Source organism: Hirundo rustica, chromosome Z (genome assembly GCF_015227805.2).
Source record: "Hirundo rustica isolate bHirRus1 chromosome Z, bHirRus1.pri.v3, whole genome shotgun sequence".
Lineage (NCBI taxonomy): Eukaryota > Metazoa > Chordata > Aves > Passeriformes > Hirundinidae > Hirundo > Hirundo rustica.
In genome coordinates this window covers 29,320,899-29,343,050 of record NC_053488.1, presented here as the reverse complement: position 1 = coordinate 29,343,050, position 22,152 = coordinate 29,320,899, and positions in this window count along the sequence as shown.

The following is a 22,152-nucleotide window of genomic DNA, read 5'->3' as shown; positions in this document are numbered from 1 at the left end:
ATAACTGAGGATTACATCGGGAGCTCAGCTTGTATCAGCCAAAGGAGAATTCACAGCAGAGAGCAGTTCTGTGTGCTCCTTGCTGTGTGCTCCTTGACTGTGGCAAAGTCTTCAGTGAGTTTATGCCATTTATCATACACAAGGGAGCATGTATTCAAGATGTGCTCATGCTGGCAGTGTTCATCACTGTGAAGCCTCTAGCATCCAATAAAGTAGCAATGCACACTGAAGCTCCTTGTCCACAGGATATTTATAACTCCTCTCATTTTAACAATCCTTCCCTCCATTCTTCCACATGGAATATCAGATATTTAATAAAGCATGAGCTAGTCTTGCAATCATAGTATAGTTGAGTTAAATTTGCCCTTGAGCTCAAGGAAAGAAAGCCACAAGAAACTTCATCAATTATGGCTGTTTCTTAGAGAAAATGTTTTCAGAGACTTGAAGTTACTCAAATCCATATACATTAAATAATTCATAACATCTTAACTTTTATAATAATTTAAATGCTATACTGAGAAATTATAACAAATTTTGTCTGCCTTGTTAGGGTTTTGTTGTGGTTTGGTTTGGTTTTTTTTATTTATTTGGGGTGTGGGCTTGGGCTGTGGGCTTGGGCTGTGGATGGCAACCAGTCCAACTTCTTTACAGCACCTGTTTCTTCACAGCTGCCTGATAAGGAGATAAAGGGCTCTTTTGACATCATATAGCAAGTGTTCTGCCAATTGATTTTTTTGTATATATTTTAGATAGATCTATCAATTTTGCTTATTATGATTTCTGACCTCAAACTCATTTGTCTTACAATATTTCTTGTTAGTAATATGATGAGTGGCAGAATGAATCCATCTTCTCTCCTGGCCCTCTGAACAAGGGTTGTATAGAAAAGATTTTTCTTCATTACAAAAAATGTAATTCTTATCTCAAATTAATGTTCCAAAATTTCTGAGGAACTGCCGTTTCCATCCTAAAAATACAGCCTGCAAAACAATCCACACAGTTTATGGTACATTGTCTATTAATTCTATAAATGCCTTTGTAAAATGAAGTCCTTAGGCAACACACGGTCTGAACTACTTCTTACTTTACTTTACCTTCTTTTTTTTTTTTTTTTTTTTTTTTTTTTTTTTTTTTTTTTTTTTTTTTTTTTTCCCAATCACCACAACAACAATCAAATCACTTAAAATCACTTAGTTTCTCAGCAGAGGAATCAGGTCCATGTATTCCTATACTGGGGTCAGAGAACACATTATTCATATAATAATAATTTGATTAACAGTATGAGAATTCTAAGAGATTTAATATGATTTCAGCTGTGTTAACTACAGAGCCATGCTGCTTTACAAATACAACCTCATTTTTTTCCCATTATTTGTTATGAAATTGATGCACTTCCCATCTAGGTATGGTGAACACTTATTCTCTTGCCAAGCTAACTCTAATTTCTGATAGATGTGACAGTTCAAGCAGAACATTCTGAAGCTCTGCCAAAACCCTGAACTGAAGAGAATGTAAATTTATGCTTAGAAAAATACCATAAACTTTTGTTTGCCTTGTTTGGGTTATTTGGGTTTGGTTTTTTGTTTGTTTGTTTGTTTTTTCTTCAGCAGCTACCAATAGCAAAAATCAGAAAACTAATCAGGAAAGACGAGTCTCTGAATATGTTTGACCTGATTTAGAGCTGGAAAGCACTTAGAACCTTCCAAAAATCCTGAAATTTCCCCAGATGTCTTGCTTTTATACAGAAAAGGTGAAAAAATATAATTCCAAATTGGATTTCTGCCTAACTTCAATTACCATTGTAAAAACACATAACCTTGCACAACAACTAAGGGCAGGAGAGAATTTTCCCTAATTAGGTGAAGTACATATCCTGAAGAATCTGCAAATTTACCTATTACAAGTCACATCTGTCCATCATAAGAGGAATATATTTGCCAAATGTGACTTCTGTTGTTCCTTTTACAATACATACAGATAAAATTGACAGGGTAGTGACATAAACCTGGCTTAATATTTTTCATTTCTTTCTGGAAGACTGAAATCAAGAGAATTATCAATATTTACTATACAAAGTTAATGGTTGTGGAACAAGAGATTTGGGATTGTAATTAAAAACAAACTACATAAAAAAGATAAATAGAGTGATGGAAATTGCAAATTGTTTTTTTAGGTAACTTATGTGCCCAGGGCATTGTTGTGAAACTCCACCACAGTGCTATGTAGTAACTTGTAGAGTTTCTATTGCCTCCAAGCCGAAGGACTCGGTATTTTAGCACAACCACAGAAGCTGACAATTTAAGTCAAAACACTCAAAACCTCAGTTCTCAAAAGAAAATGCAGCAGTTCTTCCATTTGCTTGTGTCAGTAGAAGACATTGATTAGTAAATCCCTGTACAAATCCTTTCCAGGCAATAGCACATGGATAGGTTTCACAGTGCATATCTCCTACATTATTGTAAAAACTAAATGGATTTTAAGTCAAAAAGGTTTGTCTTCAATCTTGTGCTGATAATCCACTACTGAAAGTAAATCCTAGCATTCTGTGCCTTTGTTGTGAAAATACTTGGGATAAAAATATTTTTGAGTAAGAAGCATTTCACACATGGATATAATGTGTGTAATGGATATATCACAGAATGTCTTGGGCTGAAAGGGACCCAAAGGATCATCTGATTCCAACCCCTCTGCTGTAAGCAGAGACACCTTCCACTAGACTAGATTAGTCAGCGCTCCATTCAACCTGGTTTGAAACACCCTTCCAGGGACGGGGCACCCACAATTTCTCTGGGCAATTATGTTTCAGTGCCCCACCACCCCCACAGTTCAGAATTTCTTTCAATATTCAACATATCTTCCACCATAATATTTTGCATTAAGCTACAGCACTGGACAGTCAACTGCTGTACTATGCATGCCAGCACCAAGGACAGGGGTAAAAAGCAATAAATTCCAACAGTGTAAGTCACCCGTTATCAATACAAGCCCCACCTTTCCTACCAGCTAATGGCAGTCACCCCTCATAAGCAAAGGCCCAAGAAGACCTTCCATTCTCCTTGGTCTGAGGGGGTCTTAGCTATGATTTGTAAACAGCCCAGAACTGAGAATATTTTAATAGGAATTCAGGTTATACCTATGTAGCATAATGAATCAAGGTGAGCCCTTTGTTTGACCTATGATTTGACCCATTTATGTAATATAACTTAAGTGGTATGAGGTAGACATGCCTTAGACTGCTCTGGACTGCAACAAAGGCCCTCTGCATGGTGGCTCCCATTACTTACTCCCCAAGAAGAGCAGTGGGACCAGATCAGGCAAAGAAAGCATATAGATTCCAGCACAAACATATTTTGTCCAGGGCAAGGTCAGATTGAACATTTGGCATGTCCAAAGAATAGCCACACTAGTACATCATGATGAGGAGCAGTTGGGGTCAAACAGCTGTCTGTATAATAACTAGAATCCCAAGTGTAATATATATATATTCCTGTTCTGAACCAGACCTTTCAGAGGCCTATCTCCTTCCATGCCCAAAAGAAATGAATCTTCAGAGTTTGGAAGAGCCTTATGTTACAGAAAGATCAACACACTTCTCAGATTTGTGGATGACATCTTCTTTCTTTTCCCTAAGAGAGCTCCTATCATGATACTCAGAATTCAAACCCAGCAGGATATAAGTACTCTAATTTCTGGAGGCCTTCGTTATTTTTTGTTTTGCCTCTGTTTCCTGATGTTTGCAAATCATGTTCTATGCTGACACTGTGTCTGAAGTTTACACAGCTATACAGACTTATACACAAATTACATGTAAAAAACCCCTAGTTTATCAGTTCTGAGTTGTGAACCATGCACAATCCTCTGTGTCCAAAATGAAAATGCATGTATACATATACACACACACACACAAGCTTGACAAATTTCCATTTTATATACTGAACGTAACCGGGTTTTGACTCAATGAAAGAATTCACACTGAAATATGTTGAAGTGTCCAGATCCATTGACAACAGGGTGCATCTCCCTTATAAACTGACCATACAAATGACACTCAGTGAAAATTTTTTTTCCATGATGCAAGGAAGACAAAGTAGACACATGGGCAGACCTGGATGGTGCAGAACTTCCTAGGGAGAATGTAGTTGAGTTATTTATTATATGGTGTGATCTTGAAATCAACATGTAAAAAAGGAATGATTAATCAAGCTAGGAAATTACTAGTCTACACTTTCAGGCATATATCAGGCAAGGTTGCAATGTCGAATAGAACTTAGGACACATGTAATCCATATATCAGAACTGCTGGCATGGCTTTATGGAACCTTTTTAAGATTACAGTAGCAAGTTTCGCTGTCGCAGTGTCCAGAAATCGCGCTGACCAGCGCAGCCACAGGCTAGCTCAGTGGGTGTCACTGTGGCAGCGTGGTAAGGTCAGAGCGACAGGCAAAGCGCACCACTTCCTCCCTGTGGGAACTTGGATCCCACCGCCAGTGACAGGCACGTAGATGACGTGAGCGACCCCGGCAGCTAAGTGAAAGGCGGACTCTCCCGAGCAGGATGTAATGTAGGTTTATTGAAACAGAGGGAGCGCGAGGCTCTGCACTCTGCACCTGCTGCCCAGGAGAGACCCTGAGGGCAGGCGTGCGGCAGTTTTTTAAGGGGGGGTGGAAACGGGGGTGGCGACAACCGGTCAGCCAGTCACAGGAATCGGGGGGTTAACCGGGGGTGGGAACCATGGAACTGGGGACCAACCACGAAATGATGGGAGGGGGTCTCCAGGGCCCCAGTCTATCACTCGGCACCCCTCCCGGAGTTTTCCAGAAGCCAGGGAAGGGTTTCCGAATGACAGACAGGGCGACCACAAGGAGAGGGGGGGGGTTGACAGCGACAGGTGCAGGGAAGAAATGAATGACAGAAAACGTCTGGTTTTACAGTAGACTAAACAACCTAACTCATAAGGGGAAAACTAATGCAGAACACAGGGGTATACAGTGGACTCAACCATTATAAAAATAACTTCAAAATCTTACAAAAATAACTTAATAACTTAATAAAAACAATTCTCACACCACCACATTTCTTTCTACATCATTTGCCTGTGGACAAAGAAGAAACACAAAAACCATGAATAATTATCTTAATGTGGTTCCACAGACTTAATGAATCTCTCAAGTATGAAAAAGAATTTCAAAATTATCCTGCAAAGGAGAAAAATGTAAAATTATGTGCAAAATATATTTTAATCATTCAGACTCAAGAATTTTCATACAATTCTAAAAAGCAGCTTGACATACTCATGGATATGTCAAGCAAATATGTATGTTTGGGTTTTTTTTCCAGTCTAGTCTGATATAAAATTAAAATTGGCAAATTTTCTAGGGGAATAGCAACACAAGATTGTTATTTGACCAGTCTACTCTTTTTGACACTGCAGTCAAATATTACCTGGAAAAAGTAGTAATTTGCGTATTTTGCAAAGCTGATATTTACCAAGCTCTTGTCTGGTGAATACGTTTTACAAGATTAGAACTCATTTCATCTTGCAACATAGTCTTTGATGGGAACCTTCAAGTTCAGCATGTGCAAAAAACAAATCTCAACATGTTTGCTTTTACTCTCTTAGCATTATTTTCTTCCCCAAGTACTCTGACCCTTGGAATGCATTTTCCAGGAAATAATTTATATGGACAGAAATTAATTCATGTTTTCAAAACCCATGTTTTGAAAAAAACACAAAGATAGAAAGGTATTCATTCCATTCTGAAATAAAGGATTTCAATGAGAGTTTGAAAGGAAAAACCAGAATAACTGATGTAAAAGTTCTATACAGTCTCAAATAACAGAATATCACCTATGACTCTTGTATTTTTTTAGTTCCCAGGTAGCTTTTATGTGTTATTATTAAGCTACCTTAAATTAATTTTTTTAATGATTGCAGCAGTGCTGTAATTTACTGACTTGCCAGGCTGAACATTTTCACAAATTGCAGGTGATCATTAAAACCCAGGGGTTTTGGAATAGTTTTTTGGAATAAAGGTCAACATCTTGAAGTAGCCCTTTAACATCCTAGTCAGTAGGAAGCCCTTGACCTAGGAATAAATTTAACATCTACTAACTAACTTTATTCCCCATATGTGCTCTGGATCTGAAGGTAGATGAATACTGCACTGGAAAACGCACTTCTTAAGAAATTTAACACATCCCTAGATAACCTAGCTTACAAAAATACCAGTCTAAGTAACGGTATGGAAAGATGGACTGAAGCAAATTTTACAGTGACTGGTAAAAACAAGGCATGTGCGTTTTGTAAAAGTGTTTCATTTTTAATGAGCTATTCAGTTTCTGTACTCATTTTATTTAATAGCTTAACCTCCTAACTCTCTCTTCTCTATGGTAGTGAATTACTTTCCAGAAATAATAAGGAATTTTAAGCATCATCATGTTGCTGGTATTGTCACTTGAAAATGTGGGTTGTCATCACCTCATCGCCCCATCCTGATCACCTCATTAGTGACACTCTGTATGGAAAACCTCTAAAGATCATTACCACTGTAGTCTAAAGCCAATGTGCCAACATAATGAAAAACAATTCAGCGGTTCCCTATGCTCTGTTAGTTGTGTTTGTCATAAATGAGTTGTGGAGATTTGGAGTGAATGATCCATATCATATTGAAACGTCCTTTTTATCGCTGACAATTGAAGGTGACTGAAAAGCTGGGTCAGTGTCAGACTGTATCTAATTAGAAACCTTTTCTCATTAACGCTTGATGTTGACTTGTATTAGTTGATGAAATTAGAACCACAGTGGAATGGATTTTATTACACAAAATGAGCTGGTTGAGCTCTCTTCCATTTCAATGTTTTTTTAACCCCACCCCCGGCTGCTGAGAAAGGAATCCAGAAGCAAGGGAGTTGTGAGTGATGCAGGATTAAGAGGAAATTGAGTAAAAGCATCAGTGTCTCTCAGGTAATTGAAATCATGTGCATATTTGTGCCACATTTGTTTCAGCAAAACTTTTCTGAAAATACTTCCTTATTGATCATCTGAGGTTTATTAATTTTAATCAGAAGTGGAACAGGTAAAAAGAAAATTGTAAAGTTTTGGGGGGAGAGAGAGAAATACGTGCTTGTTTTCTGAAAAGAAGAAATAAGGAGATATAGCTTTTATAGCTTAGACAGTCAGTTTTGCAATAAGAAAAACACAATTTTTTCTTCCAAAATGCCCCCAACCCTGAAGAATACATTTTCCTGTTTATCAGCTGCTGATTGAAGGATACCAAGACAAATTAATAACAGTGAAAAAGTTAAATATAACTGCATAAGTCTACAGAAAATACATGAGTCATGCTATAAAGACAGATAAGATACAATGTGCTAAACATACAAATTTTCACAGATGTTCAATGACTTTAAAAAAATAGTATCTACAAATTCATTTTAGGAGCAAATTATTTCAATTAAATTCATCATAGGACAGTCTGATATAGGATCATGATGCCTATAGACTGTCAGATTGAGTAAAATTCTGTCATTACAGAAATTCACTCCTACAAGATAGGTGGCAAGGGATACTATTACAAAAACCAGATTATCTTGTCCTCAAACCCACATCTTCTCTCAAATATAGCCTTTTTTCATCAGAAATTCATTAAAATTGAACCCATAATGGATATCTTGCTATCATCTCCTTAGGCATCTCCTTAAAGACCATAAGTCACAGCTAATTCTGGACAGGAATCTCAGAAAATACTGAAACTGGAAACTTTGAGATCAGATCTAAAAAGAGCAAGGGGTTTCTTACCAAGCCACTTGCATGAATCTCTCAGAAATTTTTCAGTTTCATCCAACTCATGAATCATGATTTTTTGCCTCAGAATTTTTTTTAAAAATAAAAAAATATGTAAGTTGACCCAAAACTTATTTATATAGCTCAAAGGCATGCCAAAACACCACACAAATAGCTTAAACTCCATGGTCTCAAAACTTCTGCTTCTGAACATCCAGGTGAACTGGTTTCAACTCTCAAAAACTCCTCAGTCTCATTCCAACAGAAGTAAGAGCTGGTTTGCCAATGCCCCCGTCTCTTGAGTTTAGTCAGAGATTGACCCCAAACTCATTAGATTTGTAGCTATTGTAATTTGTAATCATAGGCACCATATTGCAATCACAGATGCTATATTATAAAAAGATAAAGAAACTTGACAGTGTAAATTGAGAAAGAAATAAAGAAATTAAATATAGCACAATATCAAATGTTCTTTTAATAACACCTCTGTGAGAGATTATCTCATATTTTGTTGAACTGTGTCGCATTTTCATTATGTTTATTTTTTAAAAAAAATTAAGCTTACAAGGAGAAGAGGAAGGGAAAACGATGATCTCTTCTCTGTGGTGACCAGTGACAGATGGCCTGAAGTTATATTAGGGAAGGTTAAGGTTGGGTATCAGGTTCTTCACCCCAAGGGTGTTTGGACGCTGTAATGGTCTCCCAAGGGAAATGGCCACAGCAACAATGTGACAGAAGTGCTTGGACCACACTCGTAGACACAGATTCTTGGGGCGCCCTGTGAAGGGCCAGGAGTTGCATTTTATGATCTTTGTGTTTTCCTTGCAACACAGAATATTCTGTGATTCTGTGTTAAAATTTGGTACATCTTCCAGTACAATTATGGGTTTGCATTTTATACATGTATTGTTTGGGATTTTAGAATGAAACAAAACTTGTTTGTGTTATTGAAGAAAGAGTAATATGCATTTTGCATATATCTCAACTAAGAAGAAAACACAGAAATATGTCTATTATTGCCGACTATTCAAAAAAACCCACATTATAAACCAAGAAAATAATTATCTCATATTGAAATTACAGTCTCATAGGCTGAATTTAGCTACCAGTGGACAGAATCATTTACACTTGTCTTCAATCAAGTATACTTTGATTTACATACGGCAATGCTTTCATTTCTCATTTCCTACTCATGCATCATGAAAGCACACTAGTTGTAATTTGCTTCTAATTCTGTTGCTGCTGGGATAAATGGTTTGTAGATTCCTAAGGTTTTTCTTTGCTATAGTATGAAAGCTTTGTCTCTGCTTAGAGAGAACATGTTTGGTTCAACACAAAAAGGCAGAATTAAAAAAATCATACTTCTTTAATCTTCTCCCCCCACAGCCAGCAACTGAATAATGATGAGTAACTTGCAATATCAAGGTGGTGCTTGGAAATAAACCTTGTTACAAGTAAGTTGTTCTAAACATCTCAGCTTCCACAAGGTATTTTTAAAAACTGTGATTGCATTTAAATTCAGATATATACAGGAAGGAAATTAGAGAAAATATGAAAATTTAAAAACTAATATGAATGTGTCATGGAAAGACCTGAGATTTCCATGAGTAAGTAAAACTGAACAACTGGCACTAAAGTAGGAAAGATAATTGGGCTATTTTTGCTTACAAAATAAGGTAAAATCCAAAGGAGAAACACTGACATTACTAAGAATGTCAGAGTTTTATAGTGTTTTAAAAGTATTGATTTGAAAAATTCAAGTTCAGACAAATATGTTTTGATTCTTTACGCTTTTCAAGAAATTCCAAACTTCATTTGGATACAATTGTATGTGATGTTTAAAACACAGCGTCAACATGCTTTGCATACTCAAATCCATCAATAATTTTGCCCTGCTTTACTTCCACTGTATTTATGAAATTTAATTATTAATAAAACATCAGACAATAACATACAAACATAGGCAATTATTGGTTAAATTCAAATGTCTTCCTTCCCAAACTGTCTTCCCTCCTTCTGAGGTTTCAAATGCAGTTTAAGAAGAGCTGTAGACATTTTGTTGGTACCAGACTTGAAACTCATAATGGGCACATTATTTGGCCACATTATAAAATAGCATCATCCATCTAACGAATGAAAAAAATTTAATGGGTGCACTCTTAATTATAATAATTTGGAAGAGAAAGACATCAGCTTAAAGTGGTGTGAGAAGGTCATTCAATGAGATTTGTGACTTTGGAGTCCCTTTTCAAGTTACAGTAGGTAATTGGACTCAATGATCTTTAAGGTCTTTTCCAGCTTAAATGATTATATAATTCTATTATGCTAATTCCCACCTAGAGTTCCTGTTTTTCTTGGAGTCTTTGACAAATTTTCTTTTTTCCTGGCATGTAGGCAAAAGATTGATTCTTGATTCTTTGGTTGTGTTTAGATTTTTTTTATTGGCACAACTGTTTCCAATATTGTTTAAAAGTAAAGCAGATTTCTGTCACTAAAGGTCAGCAAGAAGGAGAGATACACAGACCGATGCACTACCACTGGATGTTTGCCCTCAACCAAAATGGAAGACAGAAAGGGCAAGAAGAAAGAGCAGAAATTGAAATAACTCTTTCCAATCTCACAATAGCTGTGAGTCAGAAAAATACTTCACATGCAGCTATTCTAAGCTGATGCATTCACAATTCTATTGCATAGGTTCCAGCAAATTCACAATAAAATATGTATTTAACCAACATACTGTTGTTTTTAGCACAGGGTACACCACTCACAAGCTTTTATTAATTTCTCTCTGGAGGTAATTCCTACTTCCTTTTCTTGAAAAAATATGGTGCCTTATTTCCAAAAACTAGTCCATGTCCAGGGACCACTAGCACCTGTGATGAGACCTGTGCTCTTCCTCTCATCTATAAGACCTTTAAGCAGAAGGCAGGATACTGCAAGGGGACATGTAGTAGACATAACATATTGGTGTCACACAAGTAGATACCATAGATAAAAGACATAATTGCCAGAGTGGTGGGATACACACCACTTTCTTGATTCACTAAGTTACTTCCACCTCAGGCATATTCAGTAGGCCAGACTTCTGGAAAAGGGAAACAAATGCAGAAATTATTGGAAACTTTTTAATATCATGGCTATTGACACTCACTTTTAATAACATAACTTTTATTAAAGGCTAAATATAAATCCCCTTTTAGCCAGGGAGTTTGACTGGCTGTCGGCTGTTTGAGAAACAAGATAAATGAATACTCTCTCTCAGCAAAGACAAAAGTCCATTATTACAGCTCAATATGTGTGACCCTAAACCAAGCTGTCTATAGGAAAAAGAAGCCCTTTGACACCCAGGAGCACCAAAGCTAAATGGCAGACAATGAATGTGAGATCAAAATTTAATGATATATGATTATGACTGAGAAACAATTTGCTTAATGCAAATAAGTCACTATTTAAGAACTAGAGAATGCACTAATAGCTTCAGCTTCAAGGGTAACATTAACAGTATTACTAACATGCTAACAATAATTTAAAATTTTACTTATTTCTTTATTATCTTATCTGGAGCATTTTACTGACAAGACCGACTTGGTCTAATATGTTTACAGTGTCTGATGGCTAACTTCAGAAAAACATCATAATCATGTTCATGAAAATTTTAAAAGAGAGACATTTCTTCCCCCGCCCCCCCCTTTTTTTAAATTTCTTTCCCATTAATTTCATTTTTAATTGAAATATTTCTTGGACAAACATATGCTGTTTCAATGATATGTTGCAATGGAATGCAGCTTTCTGGCATTTTACTCAGAAATATGTATTATGCACTAATCTGATTGCCTTAATTTTGCAGGAAATAGGACTCTATCTGTATGGCCCTTCTGTGGCACATAAAGATGCAGCTGCTATAAATCACAGAAATGGTGACATTACTGAAGGGAGAGAGAGCTGCATGTAGCATTTTTCCTGACCTCTTTGCAAAAGAGTCAAGTCTAGAGTTTAATGAAATGAAATCTCTTTCTAGGGAATCCGAATGAGGCTGCCTCTGCAGCACTGTTCTGGGGAAATTATTTCAGCCAGCCTGAGAAGATTTACACCTAGGTCTTCAGTGTCAGAAGTTAAGGCAGACTGCATTCACTACCTGGAGACCTTCTTATCACTTCTTATCCTAAAGCCAGGAGCTGCCTCTGAAATTGCTTGAAGTAAAAATGTTTTAGGTACAGAAAAGATATAAACAAATTAATAAGAGCCCAAGATCACTATAACTTTCATATCAAAAGTATTAGCCTACCTAGAAATTTCCTGACCATAGCAGGGAAAGAGATTAAAGTTGTTTTTCACTCAAAAAAAGGTCAAAGCATGAAGTAAGTTATTTTCTTCTCATTAATAGTAACAGTTACTGTCTGCATTGGAACATTTCTTATAAGAGGCACAACATTTAGTCAGAAAATTGGGGTTTTTTCCAGTAGTAAACGGAGCAAACTAAAATTTGAAATTTATTTTTATGATACAGTTTTCTTTATTGATTTGGATATTTTTCTTCAAACTACTAACTCCATCAATAAGAGAACAAATTTCAGTAAACAATTTGGCTATTGCTTAACGTCATTTACTACAAAAACTATACTCGTAAATTCCTTTATTACTCAAGCAACTGAATTATTAAAATAATTTTATATTAATAAGCCACAACCCTCTCATCAAGATAAAGCAACTGGTGCTTTTTTCAGAACTCAGCAAATACTAATTAATATACTTCAATTATATGTTTTGATGTATGTCCTAATATGTTTAATATTAAAGGACAATACCACACAGCTGTGTGAACTGTTATTTGATTTGATCTTTAAAATCACATATTTAAACAGTTCAATTGAAGCTGGGAAAATATAGTATTTAGGGTATTCAAACATCTAAATACAATGATTTAAAAGGAAACTAGCAAACCTCCTGATTTCTAATAGACAGAAACACCTATTCTTCTGCAGTACTGTAAATGGCCTGAATTCTTCACCAGAGATCACAAGCAGAAAGGTCAACAATTGTGCAAAATAAATGATGGGTTTAGAACAAGCACTATATCCAGCTGTTACAAAGTAAGCAGGCTCTGTAAGCCTGCCTGCCAGGTGCAGGCCACTTTTCCCAGTAGGGGTGATTGTGATTTCACAAAATGATGCAGTAAACAGTATTACTAGATACCCAGGGAAAATACCTAGCAGTATGGTTGGAAACCTAAGGGCCTTCCATATAGATATGAGAAAAAAATATTTTGGTGGATTACTTTTATTTAAAAATTAATTATTTTTATTAAATATATCTGTAGGAATACTATAAAATTATAGCTTAGAAATAATTACCTAAAGAATTTCAGGGTTCCTCTTTGTTGGATGAAACATCCTGCTGCATTTACCTCCACTATTCAATGACGTGCATTCTTGTCACTGTTTGTAAAAAGTCATTTAGTTATGAGTATTGAGACAATCAAACGCAAAGTACCAACCCATTAGAAATGCTATTACCCTCTTTGATGGGAAAAAGTGGGTATTTGGTTACTTACATGTTCAAAATTTCTTTGTATTTTGAAGGATCTGTTTCATAGAGAGCTCTTCATACTCAAATTTGTCTAGAAGCATCATTAAACACTTTTGAATAAAAATTATATCCAAAGGAAAGTGGTTCAATTAGGAATTCATGTAAATAGAAGGTTTTACTAAGACTATTGGTTCTCCATGCAATACAGTGAATCCTAAAATTGAACTCATTCTCCCTACTAATAAGTGACTTCCTGAATAATCATTCCCTCCTTTGTATTTTTTTTACCTTTTTGTGCTCAGTGATGAACCATGGTAAGAGCCTAACATATGGTATATGGATCTCTGCCAGTGCTTCTCTTTTCAAATTTCAAATATCCTTCCTGCTGTTAAATCTTTGGTCAGCCTTAAGAGTACTCAGCAGTCCCCAGGAAACAGCTGTAGTGCTTTAGGAAATAATTCCTAAATTAGCGTTAAAATCAGTGCAGAAATTCACCAGCTACATTTTCTTCTATTTGCTTATTGATGTCAAGGATCTATAACCAAGAACTACAAAAGAATAAAGTCTCCCAAGGCCTTTCTTGGAATGACTTGAATATGACTTGAAGTGTCAATAGAATTCAAGATGCACAGAAATACAACAGCAGGTTTGCAAGTGGTGCTTGTCTCTTTCTGCATCTGCCAAGTATTATTCAAAATGGGAGGTGAATCTAAAGCAGAGGTGAATATTATTAGAAAATATTTTTCTGATGTTTCATGGCCTGTCCTACCAATGGCTGCAGGATGAACAGTGAATAAAATACCTGTAGAAAGCCAGACGCATATATCTAATGTGCCTGGAAAATCCACATTCTTTGGAATTATGAGACCAAACTTCTGTAGCACAAAAGGAAGAAGCCTTATCAAGAATGAAATACCGGAGTATCAGTTTACTATCATCCTAAAATTAAAAAAAAAAAAAAGAAGAAATTTAATGTTGGATCAACATCTAGATACATGGATAAGTAAAGTACTTCTAAGCAGAAAGTTACCCAAAATTGTGAACACAACATTTAGCCACTAAGAAATCAGTGTTCTCACTGGGTTTGGTTGCAAGCCAAAGCAAGATTCTGATATTGCTTGAGTCTATAGTGCAGGCACTGGCAACAGACCACCCTGATCACATACTGTTAGTCGGTCTGTCCTAGCAGCCCAGGGTGGCAAGATCCAGTATGGCAGAGAATCACAGAGGTAGTTTTAGAGGATCTGAGGGAGTGAAATGAGGAAGTTGCATGGCTTCTTCGTCTGTTAGGTATGTCTTTACAAATCTGCATCCAATATTTGTGAACAAAATCACTCTCACCTTCATTGAAAGTAGTGCTCCATGGTATTTCCATGAACCAGGAGGAACAGGAGGCACAGCATTTCCCTGAGGGGAAGACCCTGACTTCGTCCCCTTTTAAGCCCAAGAACAATACCATAATCCCTAGAAGTATAACAGGGTCTGAAAAAGAGTTCTCAGATGATATTTTGGCAGTGTGACTTTCCCCTGGCTTTGGAATGATGAGAACAAGCTTGAATGCAGCCAGGTCTGTTTTTCCCTTGGCCAGAAAACAAAGGTCTCTGAGCTAAAATGTCACATTCCTTTGTATTTTCAATTTTCAGCCTCAAAAGCTGAGGCTGACATTTTGTCTTGAACTCTGATAGTTGCAAGAAAACAAAGGAAAAGCACAGAGGTGTGAGGAACAAAGGACAAAGTATCCCTCAGATTTGCTTCCAGTTTCTGGATTTTGGTTGCTCATGACTGTTACTGGATCTTGTGCCACACAAGCCTTTTGGAGTACATACTGTCCATGCTGGCTGTAGCCTTCAGGGTAAGGAGCACTGTGGGTTCCTGGCCTTTGACCATATACACAGATGTTTCCAGTTGATGTGTCAGCCTCTTCTGCCACCAATTTTTTTTTTCTTATCAGAAAGCACGAATATTCCCCTCCAACTGTTCCCAGGCTATATGCTGAGTTTTTCATTAAGTTAAATTAAATGTCACCTTAGACATTGTGATTATAATAACTTTCCCCATCAGTTTTAAGAGTACTGCACATGGAGACCTGGATTAGACAATATTTTTTCTCCTTGAAATAAACAAATGCATTCATTTTATAAAGACCTGAATTTTTGTCTTAGAGACCTGTACTGGGACCAATTCTTCCACAAGCCATTGCAGTTTTGATTAGCATATTAGTATTACTTGCCTTCTGCATTCCTCAGTTTGAGTCTTGCTCCAATCTTCTTGAGTTTTGTCATTTCTGTTAGTGAGAATGAAGGAGAGACTTAAGTCAGGAATTCAAGCCTCTGGTGAAAGCACTGTGGCAAGTAACACACTCACACTAATAATCCTGTAAGTACAAACAATTTACAAAGGGTCAAAGGCATTATTCCTTGCTCTTAACAGCCTTCTCTCTGAAACCAAGATGAGACATTGCGGCAGCTATTCCTATTGCTGACATCTTTTTGGGGCAGAGAATTTGAACAAGCCAAGAAAGTACAAAGAAGAGATTGCTCAAAAATACAACTGGAAATCTATCATACGTGTAATCATATATGTTATCCCATATATTATTACCCTGAAGGAAATAATTTTTCAATGTTCTTGTGAAAGGTTTCCCTGCTCAAGGCAGGGGGTTGGAATTAGATGATCTTTAACCAAACCATTCCATGATTCTTTTGAAAATGACATTCTTCTGTCCATTAGATACTATTTAGACCAGTTGCTGTTAGAAATTGAATGGAAAACCAGGGGGTTATGTTAACATTAATATTTTCCAATATCACTTTTCATTTTTTGAAACACTTATCACTGAAAATATGAAGATTTTAGCTTAAATAGCATGAGGAAGAAGGAATAAGACAGAAGCTGCTTAAGTTCTGATAAATCAGGATACCAGAGAACATAAGCGGATAAACAAACAGAAATAGTGCTGGCATATTTGCTCATATTTACTAAGCATACACACTTCACAAAAGTCATTTACTGTTACTTTTAGTGCATGTCCCCACCATTTTCCTCCATTTTCTCCCTGCCTCAGTGGAACATATCACATATGATTCTTCCATTACTCTCTCTTTTCTTTATCTTTTCTTTGTTTTATCTTTTCTTTTTTTTTTATTTTTCTGAAAGTAGTTTTCCACATAAGGATAGCATTTAAATCTGACTATGCAGACTTATAGGAACAGAGAGCACAGAAATGAATATAATAAATGTGATGCACAGCACAAGGCAGCCTTCCATCATTTGTCTGCCATCATGATTTTTTAGGGAAAAACAGGACAAGGAAAATAAGAAATGGAAAAGTGTTGTCAAGGTCACCAACATTCCTCTGAAGCAGGATTTCCCCAGGTGAAATTATTTTAATTTACAAATTTGCAAAGATAAAAAAGGCCCTGCTGTGAAAACCACAATATTCACTGTAGCGTGTGGTGTTGATGAGCTCCACCAGATGATAACGCAAATTGAAATCTCACATTTCTAAGACCTTTCATTTGTGGGGGAGAAAATCATGTGAAGAGTCATAATATAGTTAATGGTATTGCAGGGTCGATCTCACTAATTTTACAATTCTGTTACATGCATAGGTTATCATACTAATTAGCTTCATCTGGAATATTAGTTATCTTAATAGAAGGCTTTCATGTTTCTTTTTACTTCAGTTCTAAAGCTTCCAGTTGGATGGTTTCAACTGCAATAAAACTCACAAATCTCACAAAAGAGATCAAAACTGTATAATAGGAATTTAAACAAACCACTCTGTTGTAGGCATGTCACCAAAGGGAAAACAGCACAAGAGAACTATCCAGTAATTATCAGATTCAAGTATATGAGAGGTACACCCCAAAAATCAGAGGAAAATCTGGAAGGTGCCATATACCGCTTTCCATATTTTTGTTGAGTTTTGTGGTTTTGTGGTTTTGGGATTTTTTTGTTATCTCAGATTCATCCTGCAGACTGCAGTGACAACCAGTCTCTCCAAAGACTAAACCAGATTTAAACTAAAGAGTTAAATTTTAGACAAGTCATGTCACCCAGCAGTGGCTCTGACAAAAGGTAAGCACTAGATATAGTTCTCCTTAGAATTAAGGCTTGCATTTAGAATTTACTCAACAACGAAAACACCTCCACTGTAAAAAAAAACGCAGAATCTTGAAAAAAAACCTGAAACGAACCGCACCAAAAAAAAAAAAAAAAAAAAAAAAAAAAGGGGGATGTGGTGAAGAAGGGAAGAAAGATGCCTTTCAGGGTTTTTTTTTAATTGCTTAATTACTTTGCTCCTTCTTTGTGTTGTTCCCAAGAGTATTACAGCAAACAGGCATAGGCAACAAGCTGTTTGAAGAAATCTCACTACTGGGAAAAAAAAAAATTTTGAACCCAGAGAGTTTTATGATTGAAAACTACATCAAAAATTATGAATGAAAATCTTATAATATGCTTGAGTTCATTTAGAAGAAAGTAGTCTTGAGTATTTACATGGACCCATTTGCAAATTGTCTTGTTCCAAATTGACATTTCCAGAGAAGACCTATACTTCCTCTCTAAGCATCCTGTCACAACTTAGAGAACTCCCTCTTTATTACACCTTTTATTTGCTCTTAGCCCAAAGCGTAAAAACTCCAAACCAGAAAAGCAACTTTAAATGAAAGAGTGATCAGAAGTGATGTTAAAATTACATTAACTTTATTGACAGGAAGAATAGTTATAAAAGATAGTAACATTCTCTACACAAATAGGCAAGATATGTGGTAGTTTTTGATAAAATCTTTATTTGATAGATGATTGGTTTTCATTTTGATGGCTGCATGTTTCATGGGCTCCAAAGAATTTAGAATTGCCTCAGCTTCAAGGCAACTTACTTGCTGATCTATATTCTTAATTGAAAAAAAAAATTTGAAAGAAAAATTTATTTATTGGGCAATCATAAACAAAACAGAAGCAGAGTTCTGAATAAATTGTTACTATTTAGGCAGAAGTTTGGAGAGGATTTGGAAATTTTTCCCTATTCCTACTTCTTTGTTAAGGCCGCCATGAAAAATCATGTTTGCCATGTTAACATGAGAAAACATGATCATGTTGAGGGTAAAGAATCTCCAAGGTGTTCTAACCTGAATTATTTTCATTAATGGAGATATCCACTCATAATTATTTTCCCAGGACAGGAAATTGGTGATTTTCCAAATCTGTGTGGTTTGGCTTTGTATTTTCTTCAAACAAGGTGGTGATTTTCGGATAAGTTTAACTATTCCAAAAGTGGAGTAATTTATATGGGCAAAAAGACAATCCCTTAACATATTTAGTATCCATATTATGAATATTACTTCCTGGTTTAAAATTTTTTTTCAGCTAGAGAAAGTACATAAAGAAACAAAGCCCCTCTGGTGTATCCCAGTGATCACTTTCCCAGAGCTGAAAGTGATAAATGCCAAATACAGGTTAAAAATATTAAAATATATATTCATTAACATGTCTCTTGGTAAAAAAAAAAAAAAAAAAAAAAAAAAAAAAAAAAAAAAAAAAAAAAAAAAAAGAGAAAAGGGAAAAATCATAATTAGTTTTGATCTTGAGAGTATTAAAATCTCTTGAAAGGAGAGAAAACAGTCATTTTTCCAGTTGAACCTCTGGTATTCTTCATTTGTATCATTTTACACACAAGAATAAAAAATAGGACTTAGAGCTTGGTTTGCCACTGAAGGTTTATAAATGAGCACACATGCTACTTTTGGAGTTCCGATGCAATCAGTAAGAAACGATCTCAATTAAGTCATAGGTATAATTTCATTAAAGGAAAGAACTGCTGGTGTGTTTTGCATAACAGGGAAGCAACTGTTCTCATCATTATTGGAAGGTCTCCATAAAAATTGTGCCTGAAGAACACAAAGGTATTTAGCTACTCTACTACAAGAAGGTGTTTTAAGCTTCTCCCAGACCTAGAAGACCAAAAACTTAATACTTCATAGTATGTTATTTGATCATGTTTATACTGAATGTTGAGGAATTATTCCTAAAAAAACCCAACAGATTTAAAATGTTGTCTGGCAGAAGTTAATTGTTTTATTTTGAATACACTATATGTTAGGGGACTGATATTTGTAGGCTGGACTGTACCAATAAAGCTGTGGACTTTATTCTCTTTAAATGGCATGGAAGAAAGTCAGTGAAAACAGGAACAAGGGAGTAAGAAGTAAAAACAAGTCAGTGGCAGTTCTCTGCTTATATAGCCTCTGTGTTTTCAGCTATCTATCAGTCCCGACTTCAGGGGATATCGCACAGTTTCCTTCGAATAAAGTAGAGTAAAAGAAAATGACTCCCTGACTTTTGGAGTCCTAGGTATTTTTCAGCTCCATTTGAAGCTAAGAATGCAAAGTTCAGACTTAATATATATTGGTAAGTTAATAATCTCTCCTTCTTAAGGTTTGTGAAAGGGCAGACATAGGAGGCTGAGGTTCCAGATATTTTTACACAGTAGTAAAATGGAAAATATTCATAAAAAGTGCACTGTTCACCTTCTTTCTCAGCCCTGTGGAAGAAGATTTTGTTTGGATTATGGGTAAGATATGCTCTGTATACTCACACTAGTTCAATGAGATCAAGTATAGGAAGGTATCTGTCTTTGCAACTGAAGAGAAAGGAAAATTTAGTTTATTTTTTGTTCAAAAGGTCTAACCTGAAAAGATACTCAGTGTCTTCACCTGCAGGGGACTGGCCGAGCACACTGCTGAACCAGCCACCAGCTACTTTCTTAGGTTGTTTAATTAACCCCAAATAAACTCTCTTAGGGGATGCAACAAGATACGTTTAGCCAATCAACATTTACACAAAAACCTTGACTGGTAAACGATGAGAAGGTAGAAAAAGAGGCCACACTGGAAATTACACTGCTGATATTTTGCAGAGTGAGACCTACTCAATATAGTATTTAACTAGCACAAATATAATTTAATGGACCTACTTTTAGATTAATTTTTAAAACTCATGAGTAAGACTTGTTTGTCTTGGGATTCACTTTGGAAAGTGACATTGCTTCCCTGTCTCTTATCAATCCCATCTGTTTCTTAGGTAAGTCATTGACAGTAGGGGGTGTAACAGCTGAAAAAGGAATGATGGTACAAATGGTTATTAGGATACCAGTCCATTTGTTTCAAGTGGCTTCTTAGGACAGCAACAGCTGGCATCATACCTGTCCACTCAAAAAATTCTAAAAAATATGCTGCAGAATGAGATGTATGACAAGTACCAGCTCTGACAGAGAACAAAGGAAAATAAAGACCAATTGCAGTCTATATTTAGATTGTGCTAAACAACTGCTTTAGCTATAAACATCAGCAAATACAGCATACACTTCAGCAAAAATCAGTACTGAGTCTTAACAGAAACCCTATCAAAAAGAGCTGGTTTAGATTCAAGACTGGAAGGAAAAACAATCTGGGTTAAGAAATAATGCCTCATCTGAGCAGCCTCATACTTTATTGAGGAGAAAGGAAAAATTCTAATGTTTCCAGTCTAACTTTTGGAGGCTTTGGCAAATGCTTTGGAAATTGCTCATCATTTAAGAACAATTAAAACAAATATGATATCATACTATCCAGGAAAATTACTGTAAGATATTTTATTGAACGTGTCTGGTCCAGCTTGGGTGAGCAATTATCAAACGCTGATGTCCATGCAGGAATGAAGACCTACATAACTGGAAGTCTGCACAAATGCATTTTTGTGAGCTCATGACATATCTGTTAAATTATAATATCCAACCCATGGCTCCTTTTTAAATATATTTATTAAAATATTAAGTGTACCAGAATATCAAAAAAAGGCCAACCATGCAGTGTGCACTCTGAAATCTTAAGTACAACAAGTTTTAACTGCTTCCTGCTTGTGGATCTCTTTCTCTTCATATTTTTCCACAGAAGAAAAAAATGGCAGCAACCCATGGACACAGTATGCACACACTCTCATGTGATTTTGAAACATACGTTTTCATAACTGTATTTTTAAAAGACTATTATAGCACTGTGAATAACATCATCAATGTCTGTTAGACTGAAAATACTAGAACATTTAGGATTAAAGCTTACACTAACTTTAAAAAGGGTCCCTTTAACTGCTTGCAGAGCCTTGAAAAAGAGTAAGTATTCCATGGGTGGGTGAACCCAACCAAAGGCATAGCATGAAATCAAGTACTTGGGGCAGTACTCAAATACAAAATCAAGGGCCCCTGACTCTACCGTCATTATTTCAGTATAAAGAGTGACAATTCTTTATTCCAAGTTATCATGGGTTAGTACAGTTTGGTTTTATAGTTATAAAAGAATGTAGAATAAGTCTCCAGGCCAGGACCTGGGAATTGCTTTGGAAGAGACAGGGAGTTAGTCTATCAGAGAGTTAGTTGGAATATTGGCATCCCTTCTGACCACTGAAATTGTTAGCTGCGACTTTGGGAAGTACCATATAAAATCCTGTGAATTTCCTGTAGGTGGGTCCTTTTTCTTCTTCCTTTGGCCAGAGACAGACAGGTAACATCGAGCTGGGCCTGCTGCTCCCCCCTTTTGTGGGGAGCTGGCCTGAGGCCTGGCTGGATTCCATCGACTCTCAGGTGAAGGGCAGGGGGGAAGGAGAGGTTGCTGTTTTACAACAACTACTTTCTTCAGACTTCTCTGGAGCAGGGAGAGATCTCTGCTGGGCCCCTGATAAGAGCTATGGGCACCATTTGGGCTGAGGCCACCCTGATTTATACCGAGGGAGGGGCTGAGAAGGCATTTATGATCCTGCCTGGGGTTTTTTGTGATTCTGGACTGCCTGAGTGCTCTGATCTCTGATGT